The sequence below is a fragment of the Sarcophilus harrisii genome, chromosome 4, assembly GCF_902635505.1.
Source record: "Sarcophilus harrisii chromosome 4, mSarHar1.11, whole genome shotgun sequence".
NCBI classification, from domain to species: Eukaryota; Metazoa; Chordata; class Mammalia; order Dasyuromorphia; family Dasyuridae; genus Sarcophilus; species Sarcophilus harrisii.
In genome coordinates this window covers 308,877,147-308,896,284 of record NC_045429.1, presented here as the reverse complement: position 1 = coordinate 308,896,284, position 19,138 = coordinate 308,877,147, and the positions used below count along the sequence as shown (strand labels likewise).

The 19,138-nt window shown below is 38.8% G+C and overlaps 2 long non-coding RNA genes across 3 annotated transcripts; both read right to left on the bottom strand.

The window, feature by feature from the left end:
* Window positions 1-2,296: 2,296 nt before the first annotated feature.
* Window positions 2,297-12,024, bottom strand: LOC116423259. 2 transcript variants are annotated; one of them, XR_004233793.1, is made up of 2 exons: window positions 11,468-12,024; window positions 2,297-3,040 (listed from the first exon to the last, which is right to left on the bottom strand). It is a non-coding gene; the product is annotated as an uncharacterized LOC116423259 (long non-coding RNA). The 2 variants fall into 2 exon arrangements; XR_004233794.1 differs by having other exon boundaries at window positions 2,297-2,544.
* A 1,504-nt stretch (window positions 12,025-13,528) lies between these two features.
* LOC116423260 lies at window positions 13,529-14,652 on the bottom strand. The gene is made up of 2 exons (XR_004233795.1): window positions 14,366-14,652; window positions 13,529-14,004 (listed from the first exon to the last, which is right to left on the bottom strand). It is a non-coding gene; the product is annotated as an uncharacterized LOC116423260 (long non-coding RNA).
* Window positions 14,653-19,138: the final 4,486 nt, after the last annotated feature.

Genomic DNA, 19,138 nt, shown 5'->3' with positions numbered 1-19,138 from the left:
TTAAAAGCATTGTTTATATTGAATCATACCTATTGCTTGTTATCTTAGGGATGAGGAAAGGAGGGAAGATGAAAAATTTAGAACCCAAATTCTTGCAGAAATGAATGCCAAGTAGTATTTGTACATGTTTTTAGAAAAATAAAATACCATTCAAAATAAAAAGACAAAAAAAGAAACTTACAAATACTACTTTACTGTGAAATACTTAGTGTAACCAAATGAAAGTCAGAGATTTCTGTTGAGTCCATCTTGAGAGATTCTATTTTGAAAACTTTGCTTTTAACTTTCAATATGAGGCAGGTAGTCTACATAAGATAGTGATGGCACATACTCACTAATTTGCTTTTTTCATTTAAAATGTGGATCAATCAATAAATGAGGTAGGACTAAACCATCTCCTCATTTGTAAAGTGAAGCAAACAAAATGGTCTTTTATGTGGAAATTGTTCACCCTCTCCATAAAAGAGGCAGCACAGATTCAATTCAATGTATATTACTCCCTTGAAGTATTAATAAATTCCTTTTGTCTTATTTTCTAAGTTTGCCGTATTTGATTAGGACTTTAAGGCCTAATCCAGATTTCTATTATGATTTCGGTATGCTACGCAGGATATTGGGGGAGGAACTCAGGTCCTCCTGATTTCAGGTGTGGTATTCTCTCCACTTCACCACCCAATGTCTCATGAGAAGTGTTTTCCTGGCAACAGGGGTCAGCTGTTCATGTAACATCAAAAGTAAGCCACTAGGAGCAGATCATGCCCATAAAGGTAATGGTTCCTAAGAACTCAGATTGTTTGTTCCCACAACATACTTCAGGGATCACAGGGAGTCATCACCAAGATTGAAAGGAATGAACGCCACAACCAACACCATAATACCTTAGTCTGCCTTTTCTTTACCTTCCTCTTGTCCCCTCTTTTTCCTTCATGTTGCCTTCTTAAGTGAAATGAATTTCTGTACCCAGTTGAATGTGTATGAATCTTCCTTCGTTTGATCATTTCAGAAGAGAATGAGGTTGAATGGTCAGTTGTTCCCCTTTCTTCTTGCTTGCATAGATTTTCACCTTTGACAATATAAACAATAACCACCAGTAGAGTTATGATCCACATTGGAAATCTTTTTGAAGAGTGATGGAAAATCAGTAGATGTCCATCAGGTGGAGAATGGCTGAACAAGATGTGGCTGGATATGAAGGTGAGGAAATATTAGCATTATATAAGAAAGGATGAAGAAGCTCATTTGAGAAAGGCCTGGACAGATTTACAAGAACTGATGCCGACTCGAACAAGCAGAAGGAAGAATACTTTGGACAAAATAATCGCAAGAATTTGTCTTGATGAGCTAGGAAAAAATTGTTTCTCCTCAGTGCTTTAGTGATCCAAGCAATTCCAATAGACTTTGGGAAGCAAATGTCATCTGCATTCAGAAAAAGAACTACAGAGAAAGAATGTAAAACAGTATATGCTGTTTCTTTTTTCTTTTTCTCTCTCCCATGGTTATTCCCTTTTGCTCTGGTTTTTCTTTCCCAACAGGATTCATAGAGCAATCCTTATTTAAAATAAATTTACTAAACACTACAAAAAATAAAATTAAAACAAAATTTTATTCAATTTTTCACAGTCAATACCTATACTGTTTAGGATATGCAATGAGCCAGAGACCTGGGGACCAAGGCTGGCTGGTACTTCATGCCCAATTGGCAATTCTTGATTCTGAATTTACACATCTTCGTGAACAGGATGGTCGGGTTTCACAATTTTCCTTCATAAGGGTAGCTGAGTTTCTTCCTGGGGCCTTTGGCTGGAGTTCCAAATGCTTGTGGCAGGCAGTTGCTGCAGCCTGAGGGCAGAGTGGGCTGAGAGGGGTGAGGTGGTCATTGGTCAGCCCATAGACTGACTTCTTCCAGAGGTAGGGACTTGGCCAGCCCTGCCCAGCTGCTGGCACCACGGTGAAGGCTGGAGGTTTATGTCAGGCATCTGTTCCCTCCGGTTTTCAAGAGAAGTGAGGTGAGATAAGACTGGGGACAAGCAGCACCATGGCCCCTTTGCAGAGGTTTCTGCCAGGCGGTGGGACCACAGCTGGGGAGGGCTGAGTTTCAGACTGGACAGTGAGTGGGGTCGGTGTGTTTGGGGAGAGGGGGGCTTTTTCCAAAGCTGGCAGAATGCCTTCTGTTCGACTGGGGAAGAGGATCTTTTGGCGTGTTGGCAAGGGCTTCTGCCAGGTGTTGGGACCAAATCTCTGGAGGGCACACATTCATCCTAGGAGGGGTTGAGGTGAGTCTGCCTGTTTGGTTTTCTTTCTTTTTTTTTACCCAATGTATGATAAAGAAGCAAGGTCAATTGAGGAAGAGGAGTACCTTGGCCCATTGGTGGAAGCTTCTGTTGACAGTGGAGCCAATTCTGTGGAGGACAGATATTTAGCCTGGTGGTTGAGTTAGTTTACTTTTCTTTTCCACACCAGGGCGCCATGTGGTGAGGTCGACTCTGGCTGAGGATTCCCTAGGACCTGTTGGCAGAGCCTTCTGCCAAGCAGCGGTTCCTAGGTCTGTGGACGAAAAAAGCAGCATATGAGTAAAGGGGAAGGAAGTAGGAAACAGGGAAGAATGTGGGTGGCACAGATAGGAAGAATACTTTGTACAAACTAACAGCAAGGATTTGTGATGATCAGATAGGAAAGGATAGTTTCTTCCTATTGCTTTTGTGATCCAAAGCAATCCTAATAGACTGTGGACAAAAAAATGCCATCTGTATTCAGAAAAAGAACTCAGGAGATATAATGTAAACCTCCATGTACACTGTTCACTTGGTTTTTTCTTTTGTCTTCCATGGTTGTTTCCCCTTGCTTTGATTTTCTCTCCAAACAAGATTTATAAAAAGCAAAATGTATTAAAAACAAATAAATTTACTAACCCCCCACCAAATTAAAATTCTTTGTCATTGGACTTCCGGTCAAGATGGTGGAGAAGAGGACACACACATCTCCTTAAGCTCCGTCTTTTCTCCCAGAATAATTTATCTCATGACAACCCTTGGAATTAGTGCTTGAATGAAAAAAGACACAAATAATTACCAAGAGAAGATATCCTCAAAATGCAGCAGAAAAGGTCTGTTTTGCTCGGGGATGAGGACAGCTAGTTCAGGCACAAACAGAAGGCAGGCAGTGGCAACACAGCAGACAGAGTAAGGCAGGCAGCTCACAGGTGAGCAGACGAGAGGTGCATGGGGTGTGATCTCAGACGTTTCTGCAGGGAGACATTTATGACAGTATTGGCTACTTTGCCCTGGCAGCAAGCCAGGAGACAAAGAGAGAAGCTAAAAACACAGGAGGTAAAGACTATAAGCCAGAAAAGCCAGCATCTCTTGGGACCTGGCCACACCTAGCACTGTATGTCTCAGTACACTCTCAGAGTCTCAGAGCACAGATGCAAGGCAGCCATTGCTGTCCTGCTAGTGCCTTGCTGCTGCCCCGTGCAGTCTGTAGAGGAAGCTTGGTAATACCATGCAGCCTCCCCCCCTCACTCTAATTATTGATAGCTTCTATATGGATAGAAAGCAGACTTTAAAATCCTGAGAAGACTAAAAACAGACTGTCTCCAGATGAATCCCCAAAGTGGGAGGAGGATACGATCTGGTCCTCAACACACAAGACTCTCATAAAAGAAATTAAAAAGCCTCTCATAAGAGAGCTAGAAGAAAAATGGTAAAGGAAAGGAAAGCTTGGCAAGAGACTGGCTAAATCATCCCACTCATTTAAAGATAGAGTGAATAGAAAAATCAAATACTTGAGAAACAGAATTAGTGAGTTGGAAAAAGAAAATAGCTTTTTAAAAAACAAAATTTGTGAAATGGAAAAAAATTCCATAGAACAAAACAACTCACTTAAAAACTCAAATGGACAAATAGAAAAAGATATAAAAAAGTGAGTCTAGAAAATAATTCATTACAAATCAGAATCGAAGAAATGGAAATGAATGATTCAAGAAGACACCAGGAATTGCTTAAGCAAAATCAAAAGACTGAAACAATGGGAAAAAATGTCAAATACCTTCTTGAAGAAACAACAGATATGGAAAACAGATGTAGGAGAGATAATCTGAGAATTATTGGACTTCCTGAAAAATAGGATGAAAAAAAAAGCCTAGACACTATTTTCCAGGAAATGATCAAAGAGAACTGCCCAGATGTTATAGAAACAGAATGTCAAATAGACATTGAAAGAATTCAGCCATCACCTACTGAAAGGCACCCTAAAATCAAAACCCCAAGAAATAGAGTGACCAAATTCCAGAACTATCTGATGAAGGAAAAAATACTGCAAGCTGCTAGAAAAAAATCAATTCAAATCTAGAAGAGCCACAATAATCATTACTCAGGATCTAGCAGTGTCCACATTAAAAGATCAAAGGGCCTGAAATGTGATCTTTCAAAAGGCTAAGGAACTTAGTATGCATCCAAAAAACTTCCCAGCCAAAATGAACATCTTTTCCTAGGCAAGAAGATAGACATTCAAAGAAACATGAATTTCATTTATTTTGAGGAAAAACCAGAACTAAATAAAACTTTGATCAAAAAATACAGAACTCAAGAGAAACCTAAAATGGTAAAAGAAATATTGAGAACTATATCTATTTCTGCTCTACAGATATCTAAAGAACACATATATACTTTGTTCTAGAAACTAGCGGTGGAAAGGAAATTGTACCCAGAAAAGTTAAAGTTGAGGTATGGGGTACTACATTTCAGGAAGAGGCAAAGGAAACCTATTATATCTGCGTGGAAAGAATGGAGGGGATGAACAGAGTGTGTATCTTAATGCCATCAGAACTGACTTAAAGAGAAAAATATTAGATATTATATTTATTGTGAAACTTCTCCCACCTCATTGCAAAGTGGGAGGGGAAAAGTGAAAAGGGAAGGAGTAAGCTAAGAGGAAGGGAATACAGAAATTGTGAGGAAAAAGGGTAAGATAAGAGGAGGAACTCTTAAGGTGGGGGGAGAGATACTAAAAAGGGAGGGCTGTGAGAAGCAAGTGATGCTGACAAGTATTATACTGGGGAGGGGGAGAGGGAGAAGGAAAGGAGCAAAGCCTAAGCAGGGATTAACAAGATGACAAATAATACAGAATTGGTCATTTTAACCATAAATGAGAATGGGGTAAACTCCCCAATAAAGAGGACGATTAAAAGCCAGAATCCTATAATAGGTTATTTAGAGGGCGATACATAGAGAATAACAGTTAAAGCTTGGACCAGAACCTACTATACTTCAGGTGAAGTAAAAAAAGCAGGGGTAGCCATCCTGATCTCACATCAAGCAAAAGTAAAAATTGATCTAATTAAAAGTGATAAGGAAGGGCACTTTATATTGCTGCTAAAGGGTAGCATAGACAATGAGGCAATATCAATATTAAACATATATGCCCCAAGTAGTGTAGCATCTAAATCCTTAAAAGAGGACTTAAGAGAGCTGCAAGAAGAAATAGAGAGAAAAACTATAATACTGTGAGATCTCAACCTTGCAGTCTCAGAATTAGATAAATCAAACCACAAAATAAATAAGAAAAGTCAAAGAGATAAATAGAATACTAGAAAAGTTAGATATGATAGATATTTGGAAAAAACTAAATGGACACAGAAAAAAGTACACTTTCTTCTCAGCAATTCATGGAACTTATGCAACAACTGACCATATATTAGGACATAAAAAGCTCAAAGGCAAATGCAGTTTAAGGCAGAAATTGTAAAAGCAAAAACAGAGAAAGAAAATTATAGACCAATCTCCCTAATGAATATTGATGCTAAAATCTTAAATAAAATATTAGGGAAAAGGTTACAGAAAATCATTCTCAGGATAATACACTGTGACCAAGTAGGATTTATACCAGGAATGCAGGGCTGATTCAACATCAGGAAAATGATTAGCATAATTGACTATATTATCAATAACCAAATTAGCAAAAGCCATACGATCATTTCAATAGATGCAGAAAAAACATTTGAAAAAATCCAACATCTATTAGGAATAAATGAACTTTTACTTAAAATAGTCAGGAGGATATATTTAAACTGTCAGTAAGCATCATATGTCATGGGGATAAACTGAACATTTCCAGTAAGCTCAGGAGAGAAATAAGGTTGCCCACTATCCCCATTATTATTCAATATTCTATTATATTAGAAAGGCTAGCCTTGGCAATAAGAGTTGAAAAAGAGATCAAAGGAATTAGAGTAGGTAATGAGGAAACTCTTTGTAGATGATATGGTATATACTTAGAGAGTCCCAGAGATTCTACTAAAAAAATCTATTAGAAATAATTCACAGCTTTAGTAAAGTTACAGGATACAAAATGAATCCACATAAATCCTCAGCATTTTTATACATCAACAAAATCCAACAGCATGAGATACAAAGAGAAATTCCATTCAAAATAACTGTTGATAGCATAAAATATTTGGGAATCTACCAAAGGAAAATTAGGAATTATATGAGCAAAATTACAAAACACTTTCCATACCAATAAAGTGGAATTTAAATAATCTGAAAAATATTAAATGCCCTTGGATACACCGAGCAAATAGAATAAAGTTGACAATACTCCCTAAACTAATCTATTTATTTAGTGCTATACCAATCAGACTCCTAAGAAAGTATGTTAATGACCTAGGAAAAATAACAAAATTCATATGAAAAGAAAAAAGGTCGAGAATTTCAAGGAACTAATGAAAAAAAAAATGAAATGGAGGTGGCCTAGGTGTAACTGATCTAAATATATATTGTAAAGTAGTGGTCACCAAAACCATTTGCTATTAGGTAAGAAATAATTAGTTGATCAGTGGAATAGGTTAGATTCACAGGACAAAATCATCAATAACTACTATAGAAATCTCATGTTTGAAAAACCCAGAGATCCCAATTTTGGGGATAAGAATTAATTATTTGACAAAAACTGCTGGGAAAACTGGAAATTAGTATGGCAGAAATTAGGCATGGACCCACATGTAACACCATATACCAAGATAAGTTCAAAATGGGTCCATGATTTAGGCATAAAGAACGAGTTTATAAATAAATTAGAAGAACATAGGATATTTTACTTCTCATACTTGTGGAGGAGGAATGAATTTGTGACCAAAGATGAATTAGAGATCATTATTGATCACAAAATAGAAAATTTTGATTATATCAAATTAAAAAGCCTTTGTACAAACAAAATTAATGCAAATAAGATTAGAAGGGAAGCAACAAAGTGGGAAAACATTTTTACAGTTAAAGGGTCTGATACAGGCCTCATTAACAAAATATATAGAGAATTGACATTAATTTATAAGAAATCAAGCCATTCTCCAGTTGATAAATGGTCAAAGGATATGAACAAATGATTTTCAGATGATGAAATAGAAACTATTTCCACTCATATGAAAGAGTGTTCCAAATCATTCTTGATCAGAAAAATGCAAATTAAGACAAGTCTGAGATATACCAGTACACACCTGTCAGATTGGCTAGGAAGATAGGAAAAATGAATTTTTGGGAAAAACAGGGACGCTGATGCATTGTTTGTGGAGTTGTGAACAAATCCAATCATTCTCAGGAGCAATCAGGAATTATGCCCCAAAGTTATCAATGTGTGCATACCCTTTGGTCCAGCAGTGTTACTACTGGGCTTATATCCCAAAGAGATACTAAAGCATGGAAAGGAACCTCTATGTGCCAAAATGTTTGTGGCAGCCCTTTTTGTGGTGGCTAGAAATTGGAAAATGAATGTCTGCCCATCAACTGGAGAATGGTTGGGTAAATTGTGGTATATGAATGTTATGGAATATTATTGTTCTGTAAGAAATGACCAGCAAGTTGAATACAGAGAGGATTGGCGAGACTTAAATGAACTGATGCTGAGTGAAATGAGCAGAACCAGTAGATCATTATGCACTTCAACAACAATACTGTATGGGGATGTATTCTGATGGAAGTGATTCTCTTCAATAAAGAGAATATCTAATTCAATTCAGTTGATCAATGATGGACAGAATCAGCTACATCCAGAGAAGGAACACTGGGAAATGAGTATGAACTGTTTGTATTTTTGTTTTCTTCTCAGGTTATTTTTACCTTCTGAATCCAATTCTTCCTGTGCAACAAGAGCCAGAGAGCCAGAAACCCAGGGACCAAGGCTGGCTTTATTTTGTTAACAAAAATTATCAAAGCTTTTTATTTACAAAACTCATGCTTGGGTAATTTTTCAACAAAGCATTCTGTACCAAATTATCCCCTCCTTTCCCTCACTCCCCTCCCCCTAGAGGGCAGGTAGTCCAATACCTGTTAAATATCTTAAAATATATGTTGAATCCAATATATGTATACCTAGTTATACACTTATCTTGCTGTACAAGAAAAATCAGATCCAGAAGGAAAACAAAATGCAAGCAAGCAGAAAGAATAAGAATGCTATGTTGTGGTCCACACTCAGTTCCTATGGTCCTGAAAAATGTCTGTCCATATCCTTTCACAATCATCAATTGGAAAATGGCTTGACTTCTTATAGCGTTGAATGCATTCTCTCTATATTTGAGAAATGAGACTTTATCAGATCCTTTAAATGTAAAAATATTTCCCAGTTTATTGCTTTTTTACTAATCTTGTCTGCATCAGTTTTGTTTGTACAAAAACTTTTTAAACTTCATGTAATGAACATTATTTATTTTGTGATCAATAATGATCTCTAGTTCTTATTTGGTCACAAATTCCTTCCTGCTGCACAGTTCTGAGAGGTAAATTATCCTATGCTCTTCTAAATTTGTTTATAATATCATTCTTTAATTCCAGAGCATGAACCCATTTTGACCTTAGCTTGATATATGGTGTTAGGTGTGAGTCAATACCTACTTTCTGCCATCCTAGTTTCCAATTTTCCCAGCAGTTTTTGTCAAATAGTGAATTCTTATCCTCAAAGTTGGGGTCTTTGAGTTTGTCAAACACTAGATAGCAATAGTCATTGACTATTTTGTTCTGTCAACCTAATTTATTCCACTGATCGACTGTTCTTTTTCCTAGCCAGTACCAAATGATTTTGATGGCCTAGCTGTACCAGATTTTTGCAAACACTAGATTCCTGTAGTCATTGAGCATTTGGTTCTGTGAACCTAACCTATTCCCATTGATCAACTGCTCTTTTCCCTAGCCAGTACCCAAATGGTTTTGATGGCCTAGCTGTATCACATCTAAAGCTACATTACAAAGCAGCGCTCACCTTCATTTGCTTTTTTTTTTTCATTAATTCCCTTGAAATTCTTGACCTTTTGCTCTCACAGATAAATTTTGTTGGGTTTTCTTGGGGGGAGGGGGTGTTAGTAAAATAGTTTCGTGAGAGTTTAATTGGTATAGTACTAAATAAATAAATTTATTTCGGTAGTCTGGTAATCTTTATTATAGTTGCTGAATCTATCCAATGGTACTTGATATTTTTCCGATTGGTTAGATCTGACTATTTGTGTAGAAAGTGTTTTGTCGTTTTGTTCATATATAGTTCCTGACTTTCCTTTGGCAGATAAGATTTTCAGATAAATGGAAATTTCTTTTTGTATCTCTCGTTATTGGATTTTATTAGTGATGTATAAAAATGATGATGATATATGTGGATTGTGTATCCTGCAACATTGCTAAAGCGATGGATTATTTCTAATAGCTTGGTAGTTGATTCTCTAGGGTTCTCTAAGTATACCATCCTATCATCTGCAAAGAGTGATCATTTCGTTTCCCCATTACCTAATCTCTGTCTTCTCCTATTGCCAAAGCTAGCATTTCTAATACGATATTGAATCGAAATGGTGATAGTAGGCAAACTGATTTTACTGGCAATGGTACCAGTTTATCTCCATTACATATGAGGCTTGCTGATGGTTTCCAATAGATGCTACTGAACTATTTTTAGGAAAAGTCCCTTTATTCCTATACATTCCAGTCATTTTAATATGAATGAGTGTTGGATTTTATTATCCATTGAGATAATCATATGTGATTTTGGTTAATTTGGTTATTGATATTGTCAATTAGGCTTTCTAATATTGAACCAGCCCTGCTTTCCTGGTATAAAATCCTACTTGGTCATAGTGTATTATATGCTGGGAATGATTTGCTCATGTTTCTGTAAGGTTTTTGCATTAATATTCATTAGGGAGATTGGTCTATAAGAATTAAGGTTTCATCCTACCTGCTTGAGGTATCAGTATCATGGCTGTGTCATCAAAGGAATGTGGTAGGAGTCCTTCATTGCCTAGTTTTTCTAATACTTTATATAGTATTGGAGTTAAGTGTTCTTGAAAATCCATCTGGTGCTGGGGATTTTTTCTTAGAGAGTTGTTTAATAGCTTGGTTTCTTTCTTTTTCTAAAATGTGACTATTTAGGTAATTTATTTCCTCTTCTGTTAATCTGGGCCATCCATATTTTTGTAGGTATCCTTCTATTAAAATTTTGGGTCAAATAACTCCTGACTAACACTCTAATTTCCTCATCATTGGTGGAAAGTTCTTCCTTTTCATTTTTGAGACTAATTATTTGATTTTCTTCTTTTTCTAATCAAATTAACTAAAGGTCCCTTTATTATTTTTTGTTCATAAAACCATAGCACTCGGTGCCTATATGTTTAGTATTGATATTGCTTCATTCTCTATGGTACCCTTTGGCAAGATATCATTTCCTTCCTTATCTCTTTGAATTAGATCAATTTTTGCTTTTGCAGCTTGATCTGAGGTCAGTCTGGCTACCCCTGCTTTTTTGTACCTCACCTGAAGCATAATAGAGTCTGTTCCAGCCTTTTACTTTTCCTCTGTATTACCCTGCTTGAAATGTGGTTCTTGTAAACAACACATTGTAGGAATCTGGTTTTTAATTTAGTCTGTTATCCGCTTAACCTTTATGAGAGCAAGTTCGCCCCATTCACATTTATGGTTAAAACTACTCCTTCTGTATTTTCTGCCATCTTCTTAACCCCAAATAATACTTTTCTCTTTCCTTTTCCTCTTTCTTTCCTTCCCAGTATTTTTCTTATGAGCACTAATTGCCTCAACCAACCCTCCCATTAGAGTCCCTCCCCCTTTCTTTTCCCTTTCCCTTAGTATTTCTGTTTCCCCTTCTATTTAGCCTACTCCTTTCCCCTCCCCCTTTGCTGTAAGGTGAGTGAAGTTTCTTGGTGTAACCAAATTTGTCTAATATTTTCTCTTTGAGCAAAATGTGACCAGAGTAAAATTCACACATTCCCCCCTTTCCTTCTTTCCCTCAATGAAAACAGGTTTCCTTGGCTCTTCCTGAGATGTAATTTCCTTCATTTTCCCTCGACTGGAATTGCCCCTTTTCCACTCCAATTCCCTTCCCACCTCGTTTCTTTTTTATATTGTAACAATAAAATCAAAGTATACATGAACTCTCTATATAAACCCATAAGAGAATTATACTTCTCAAGTGTTCTTTTTACCTTTTTATGCTTCTCTTGATTTCAATATAAGGAGGTCCAAATTCTGTTTAGGTCTTTTCATAAGCAATAAATGGAAGTCACCTGTTTCACTGAATGTCTATCTTCTTCCCTGAAAGAAAATGCTCAGTTTACAGGGTTAATTTATGTTTAGCTGAATTCCAAGTTCCTTTACCTTTCAGTATATCAGATTCTAGGCCCTTCCATCCTTTAAGGAGGAAGCTCCTAGGTTCCTGGGAAATCCTTATTGTGCTTCTTCGATATTTGATTTTTTTTCTGGCTGTGATATTTTTTCCTGATAGTTCTATAATTTAGCCACGAGATTCCTTGGAGTTTTCATTTTGGGGGTCTGTTTCAGGAGATGTTTGGTGAATTTTTTCAATGGCTATTTTATCTTCTGATTCTGATTTCCTGAAAAATAGTCTTTTTTTTTTTCATCATGGTTTTCAGGAAGGCCAATAATCCTTAGACAGTATCTCCTAGATTTTATTTTCCAGATCACTTGTTTTCCCATTTAGGAAAAAATGTAAAATACCTAATTTTCCCTTTTTTTTTCTTTTTCTTTGATTTTGCTTGACTGATTCTTCTCATGTCATTGAGTCATTCATTTCCATTTGTTCAATTCTGATTTTAGTGAATTTTTTCTTCATTTACTTTTTTTATTTACTTTTTTTTTGTCCAATTGAATTTTTGAATGAGCTGTTGTTTTGTTGTATGAAATTTTTTCCATTTCAAATTCTGTTTTTTGAGGGACTTTTCTTTTTTTTTCTGTTTCACAAGTTTTGTTTTTCTGGGGCTTTTTTCTATTTCATGTTCATTTTCTATTTTGTGTTGCCTTTTCCAAACCTTCTTGGCAAAATTTTTGTCTTGTTTACCCATTTTGCTTCTCTCTCTTAAGATCCCTTTTCATTTCTTCTAGGAGGGTCTTGTGTGATGGGGCCAATTTATGTCACCTTTTGAGATTCATCTGGAGATGATCTGTGTTTAGTCTCTTCAGGGTCTGAAAACTATTCTTCTAGTTCACTATAAAAACAATTTACAGTCAGAGTTTTTACTGCTTTTTTATTTATTTTTTTAAGTTGAGATCTGTTTTAGCAGTAAGGGGGGGTTGTCCAAAGTTCCTCTGCAAGTAGCAGCAGCTACACAGGATCAGTATTTACTGACTGCTGGGTGCTGGGTGCTGGGTGGACGTGGCCATGTCTCCTGAGATTTTGGTATTTGGGGGTTCACTATTTGCCTTTGGTGAGGAATTTTTTTCTATTGTCTCTGCTGAAGTACTGGGCTTGCAGAAAACCTGTGTCTTCTCCTCCATTTTGGCTCTGGCCCAGGAGCTGCGCTGGCTTCAGTTGGGAGGTGGGCAGGGTGAGCCTCTTGGGCTTGAGGCCTTTGGGGAGTCCTTTAAGGGTATTGGCGGAAGGGGCTCCAAATGTGGGTAAACAGAGAGAGAGAAGGGAGGGGGGGCTCCCTGTTTGAACTGGCCTGTCATGGAGCAATCCATCCCCTTCTCAGGGGAAATCTTTGAAGATGGCCTGTTGAAGAGGAGCATTTTGGCCCTTTGTGCAAGGATCAATTTTTGAAGAGTAGCCACCTCCATTTGACGGTTGGTCCCCATTGGGGCAATCCTATTGCGCTTTGCGGATTTGGGCTGTTTGCAGAGGCTGCCTTTGATTGACCCCAACAACTCGGAGCCCTCCTTGTCCATGTGGCTGTTAGCCCTGGTGTTGCGGGCATCCCTTTTTAGGAACGGGGCTACTCCACGGGGCATAAGTTGGCTAGTGGTGAGAGGCCTTGGCGACCTGACAGTGGGGCCAAGTCTGTGGAGGAAAAAGGCAATATATGAGCCAAGGGAAAAAAATCAGGAAATAGAAGAGGGTGGGTGGCAAAGACAGCAGCACTACAGGGAGCAGAGATGGACTCAGAGATATCTGGCCTTTGGCTTAGAGCTGGACCCTCTTCTACTTGCTCTTGCTTGGGCTGGCCCACCTTTCACACTTGGAGAAGCCCAAGGGACAACTTCCTTACTTTCAATTTTCCTTGTAAACCACTTGTTGCTACAGATTTGTTTGCATGCAGACTGGGAGGTTCCCCCCCAGGCCAGGGCCTGGCTTGGGCCTATCCATCCCACCCCCAGGCTTAGTCCAGCCTTTGACCCACAGTGGAAAATGAATGCTTTTGGATATTCATTCTCTTAAGCTCTCTGCACTCTGGCTTCTCTCTTCCTCATTCAGAGGAGTTTTACTCATTGAAATGAAAAGTGATTGATAACCTCTATAGTACAAAAACAGAAGGACCACTGTCTGATTCTGATCCTTCTGCATCTCTCTGGCAGCATTTTTGGGAGTGACTGCCTTTTCTTCTCTTTCAGGATACTCTCTTTTCAGATTTTTCACAATTCTGCTCTCTCTGGCTTCTTTACTGACTGATGTGTCCTGCTTGCCTCTTTGACTGGATCTTTATTCGTGTCATGGACCCCGGGGGTGACCCCCTTATGCCTCTGTCACCAGTCATCTTTTTGCTCTGTGTCCTCCTACTTGGATGTCCTAGAAATTGATGAGGTCCCCAATTGTCATCTCTAGGCAAAACCCTCCCAGGTATATTGTTGGGTCTCTAGTCTGCTTCCTCTGCTGTGCTCCCCAATTCCCATAGGACATCTGTTCACATTTTTAATTGGATGCCCAGTTTGCAACTGAATATCCATGTGTCCAAAACACATTGCATAATCTTGGTCCCCCAAACTCTCCCCTTGTCTGAAATTCTCAACTCCCGGCACCCAGCTTTGCAGGATCAGGCATCCCCTACCCTTTTCTCTTACTTGGCCTACCCTTCATCCATTTAGTTATGCAGGTTCTAAGTCCTTGCTCTGCAACACTCCTCCCCACATGCTTGCTCTCCTTCACTCACCTTGCTATCAACCTCATGACCCTGTACACCTCTTTCCTAACGGACTCCAACTGCTCTATTAGGATTATGCCTTCTCATGTGCCTGTCTATCAATTCTGTATTTTCTGGTGGGTTGAATCTATGTATTTGTTGTCCTCCCGTTTCCAATGAAGTTTTTGTATCCTGAACAAGTATTGCTAAATGTTGGTTGATTGATTCTCACCCTTGGGAAGTATTCTATTTCTTCTCCCCATTCACCGTCCAATTTCCTGGGGGGAAAAGATGTCAACAAATAAATCCTAAAACTCTCATTACAACAACTACCCCCCCATCCACCCAACTAAAGGAGGATCTGTCCCATAAGGCCCTAACATAACACAGCTCAGGCTTTGCTTTTCAGGGTTTACTATGATGGAGCAGGAAGTGGAGCCCGCCCCAACACAATGGATGAAAGTGATCAATTCTTTCCCATTTCTTTCCCAATTTCCTCCTTTCTCCATTCCATTTTGCCTCTGTCATCATTAAAGGAAATGAAAGGGAGGCAACTGAGAGACTCCCTTGTATGACCACAGGAAAAATAAGAGGATGAATGATTATGGCAAAGTGTCAGTCAAAAGGATTTATCTCCAAAGGTCAAGTTCATTGATTGGCTACGATTTCAGGTGGCATTTTCTGCATGTAGGATGGGTGGCTTCTTTCAGACTGCCCAAATCACAAAATGTGAGTGTAGTTGAAATATTCTTTGACACACAACAGGAAATAAGATGTACACTCTAACACTGCAATAAAGATTTGAAAATAAAAGAGAGAATTCTCGAAGGTGAGATGGGAACCAATGCACTAATGAACGTGAAGGAACCACAGGATGTTATGAAATCAAAGAACATGAAACCAAAATTCTGTTATTAAATATTTTCTTGAAAAGCAAATTAATTGTTATATATTTTGAATTCTCCCTGCTAGTCTGCTGGGATTTGACAATATTGTTACTCTGTTATTTCAATGGTTTTTCTGGTTTTCAGTTAGTTCTTTTTTTTTTTTTTTTTTTTTTAATTTGGAAGTTAATATAAATTGAAAAGAAATATACCTACCTGGACTGCTCTTCTCCTGAAGGGGTCACTGTGCTCAACATGTGTGTGATTACTTCAGCTGCTCCAGACATTCAGAAAAAGTTGTACAAGATAACCATAGGACCACAATTTTCCCAGACCCAGCTGTGGGGAAAGCTTGGACAGTTTTGAACAGTTACTGAGCAACAGTTATGAACTATTTGGAAAACTGCCCAAGGGCTTCAGAGCATTCTAGAAGCTCCAGGCCATTTCTGTTGCTGGCTAGCAAAGGCTAATCAACTATCAGGGCCTCCTAGTAGATTCTCCCAATTTAGTTTTCTGCCTGTGTCCCCATTGTCCCCCCGGCCCGCTGTTTCCTGACCCTACACAGTCCAGTGCTATTATTCATCGTAGTGAGGAAACTTTCCATTCAGTCTGCTCTAGGTGAGATGCTTCTCTCCCCAACCTAGATGGCGAATGGTTCACTGATGGGTCTAGTTTGGGGGAAGATGGGCACAGAAAGCTACGAGACTCCATGGTGACTCTCAGAAGTACTTTGGAGGCTAAACCGCTTCCCTGGGAAATCTCTGCTCAGAAGGCCAAGCTCATTGTCCTCCATAAAGCTTTAAAATGGGGAAAAGATTGAGAGGGAACTTCTATACTGATTCCAGGGGCTCCCATGCTCACTGGGATGACAGAACTGCAAAGAAAGGGCAATCCTGACAGCCAGGACTTCACCAGGAAGTGTGCAGGGGAAATTCGAGATTGACTGCAAGCCGTGGCCCCACACAGAGAGTCGTCTGTAATGTTGGGAAAAGGACATCCGGGGCACTCATTGCCCCTGAGAGGTAACAGGCTTGCCCAATCAGCTCCGGGGCTGCTGCACACTTACCCTTAGGCACGACAGCCCTGCTCTCCAAGCTCCCCGACTCTTAGACACCTTCTCAGAGTTCCCAGGGACAGCCCCATGCTAAATAAGGAGAGGGCACATCATCTTTCCCCCCTCTGGGGGCTTTCAACTCCCTCTGGCCAAGTTCCACTCCCACAGGCAAGCCAGCATCCAGTTCTCTTTGATGTGCATCAAACTGCTCCCTCGGGAAAGAATAGCCTCCACTCCCTGTGTCCAACCTGCGATCTCCCTGGACACAAGCTGGCAGCAATCATTAGGCCGGTTTGTCAGCCTGGCCAATATGTACCCAAGGAAAGCCTGATGGTGTTGGGGACCACCCCTCCCCCGCAGCTCTCTCTTGGAACACTTGCTCCTAGGAAGCCTGCCTCCCCTGCCAGATAGACTTTTCTCAGAGGCCCCAGGGCAGGGCTCTGGAACCACTTCTGGTTTCAGTGGAGATCTCTTCCATTTAGACCATATTTTGGCATGAGCTTTGAGATGCACACCCCATGGGTCGAAGCCCAGTTTTTGAGATAGGATTTTCCACTTTTCCCTGAGATTTATTATCAAAGAGTGAGTTTTTATACCAGAAGCTGGAGTTTGCGGCTTTGTCAAATATTTTCTAGATATAGGCCTTGATCACTGGAATCTATTCCTCTGATCAACCACTCTGTTAGTTAAGAGTAAATGGTTTGGAGAACTGCTGCTTATATTATACTTTTAGGTTTGGGAATGCCAAGTCCCTATCCTTTTTTTTATTTTCCTTCTTTTTTACTTAAGTTTTTTATTTTCAAAACATAGAAATTTGTAATTTTTCAACATTAACCTTTACAAAACCTTGTGTTCCAGATTTTGCTCCCGTTGTCCCCCTCCCTCCTGTAGATGACAAGTGAGTCAATATATGTTAATCATGCTAAAATATGTTAAATTCAGTGTATGTATACATATTTATATAATTATCATGCTGCATAAGAAAAATCAGACACAAAAGGAAATAAAAATAAGAAAGAAAACAAAATGCAAGCAAACAGCAACAAAAAGAGTGGAGATGCTATGCTGTGATCCACTCTCAGTTCCCAGTGCTCTCTCTCTCAGTATAGAGGGCTCTCTTTATCACAGGATTATAGAAACTGTCTTGAAGCATCTCATGCTTGGAAAGAGCCAGGAACATCAGAATTGATCAAGAATTATTGTATAATCTTGCTGTTGTACAATGTTGTACAATGACCAGTCCTGGTTTTGCTCATTTCTTTTCTTTTCTTTTTTTTTTTATTTGCAGTCATTTTTTAATTATAACTTTTTATTTACAAGATATGTGCTTGGGTAAATTTTTAGCATTGACAATTGCAAAACCTTTCAAATGTTTTCCTCCTTCCCCCCACCGCTCTCCCAGATAGCAGGTAGGTCAATAGATGCTGAATATGTTAATATGTTAACAACAATATATGTATATGTGTCCATACAGTTATTTTGTTGCACAAGAAGAATTGGACTTTCAAATAATGTACAATTAACCTGTGAAGGAAATCAAAAATGCAGGTGGACAAAAATAGAGGGATTGGGAATTCTATGTAGTGGTTCACACTCATATCCCAGAGTTCTTAAGCTGGGTATAGCTGGTTCTATTCATTACTGCTCTATTGGAACTGATTTGGTTCATCTCATTGTTGAAGAGAGGCACGTCCATCAGAATTGATCATCGTATAATATTGTTGTTGAAGTATACAATGGTCTCCTGGTCCTGCTCATTTCATTCAGCATCAGTTCATATAAGTCTCTTCAGACCTCTTTGAAATCATCCTGCTGGTCATTTCTTACAGAACAGTAATATTCCATAATATTCATACACCACAATTTATTCAGCCATTCTCCAACTGAGGGGCATCCAGTCAGTTTCCAGTTTCTGGCCGCTACAAAGAAGGCTGCCACAAACATTTTTGCACACACAGGTCCCTTTCCCTTCTTTAAGATCTCTTTGGGATATAAGCCCAGTAGAAATACTGCTGGATCAAAGGGTATGCACAGTTTGATAACTTTTTGGGCATAATTCCAGATTGCTCTCCAGAATGGTTGGATTCGTTCACAACTCCACCAACAATGCATCAATGTCCCAGTTTTCCCACATCCCTCCAACAATCATCATTATTTTTTCCTGTCATCTTAGCCAATCTGACAGGTGTGTAGTGGTATCTCAGAGTTGTCTTAATTTGCATTTCTCTGATTAATAATTACTTGGAGCATCTTTACATATGGCTAGAAACAGTTTCAATTTCTTCCATTGAGAATTGTCTGTTCATATCCTTTGACCATTTATCAATTGGAGAATGGCTTAATTTCTTATACATAAGAGTCAGTTCCCTATGTTTTGGAAATGAGACCTTTATTGGTTCTGCTCATTTCACTCAGCATCAGTTCCTGTAAGTCTCTCCAGGCCTCCCCGAAATCATTGTACTAATCTTTTCTTGGAGAACACTAATGTTCCATAACATTTATATACCATCACTTATTCAGCCACCCTCCAACTGATGAGCATCCACTCAGTTTCCAGGTTCTTGTCCCTACAAAAAGGGCTGCCAAAAACGTTTTTGCATATGTGGGTCCCTTTCTCTCTTTTATGATCTCCTTGGGATACAGGCTCAGCAGAAACATATGCTGGGTCAAAGGGTATACTTGTATTGACCACCCTGTGGGCATAGTTCCAAATTGCTCTTCACAATGGCTGGATCAGCTCAAAATTCCACCAGCAATGTATCAGCATTCCAGTTTTCCCACATTCCCTCTGATATTCATCATTACCTTTTCCTGTTAGCCAATCTGAGGAGTATGTAGTGGGAGTGAATTAGAACACCTTTTCAT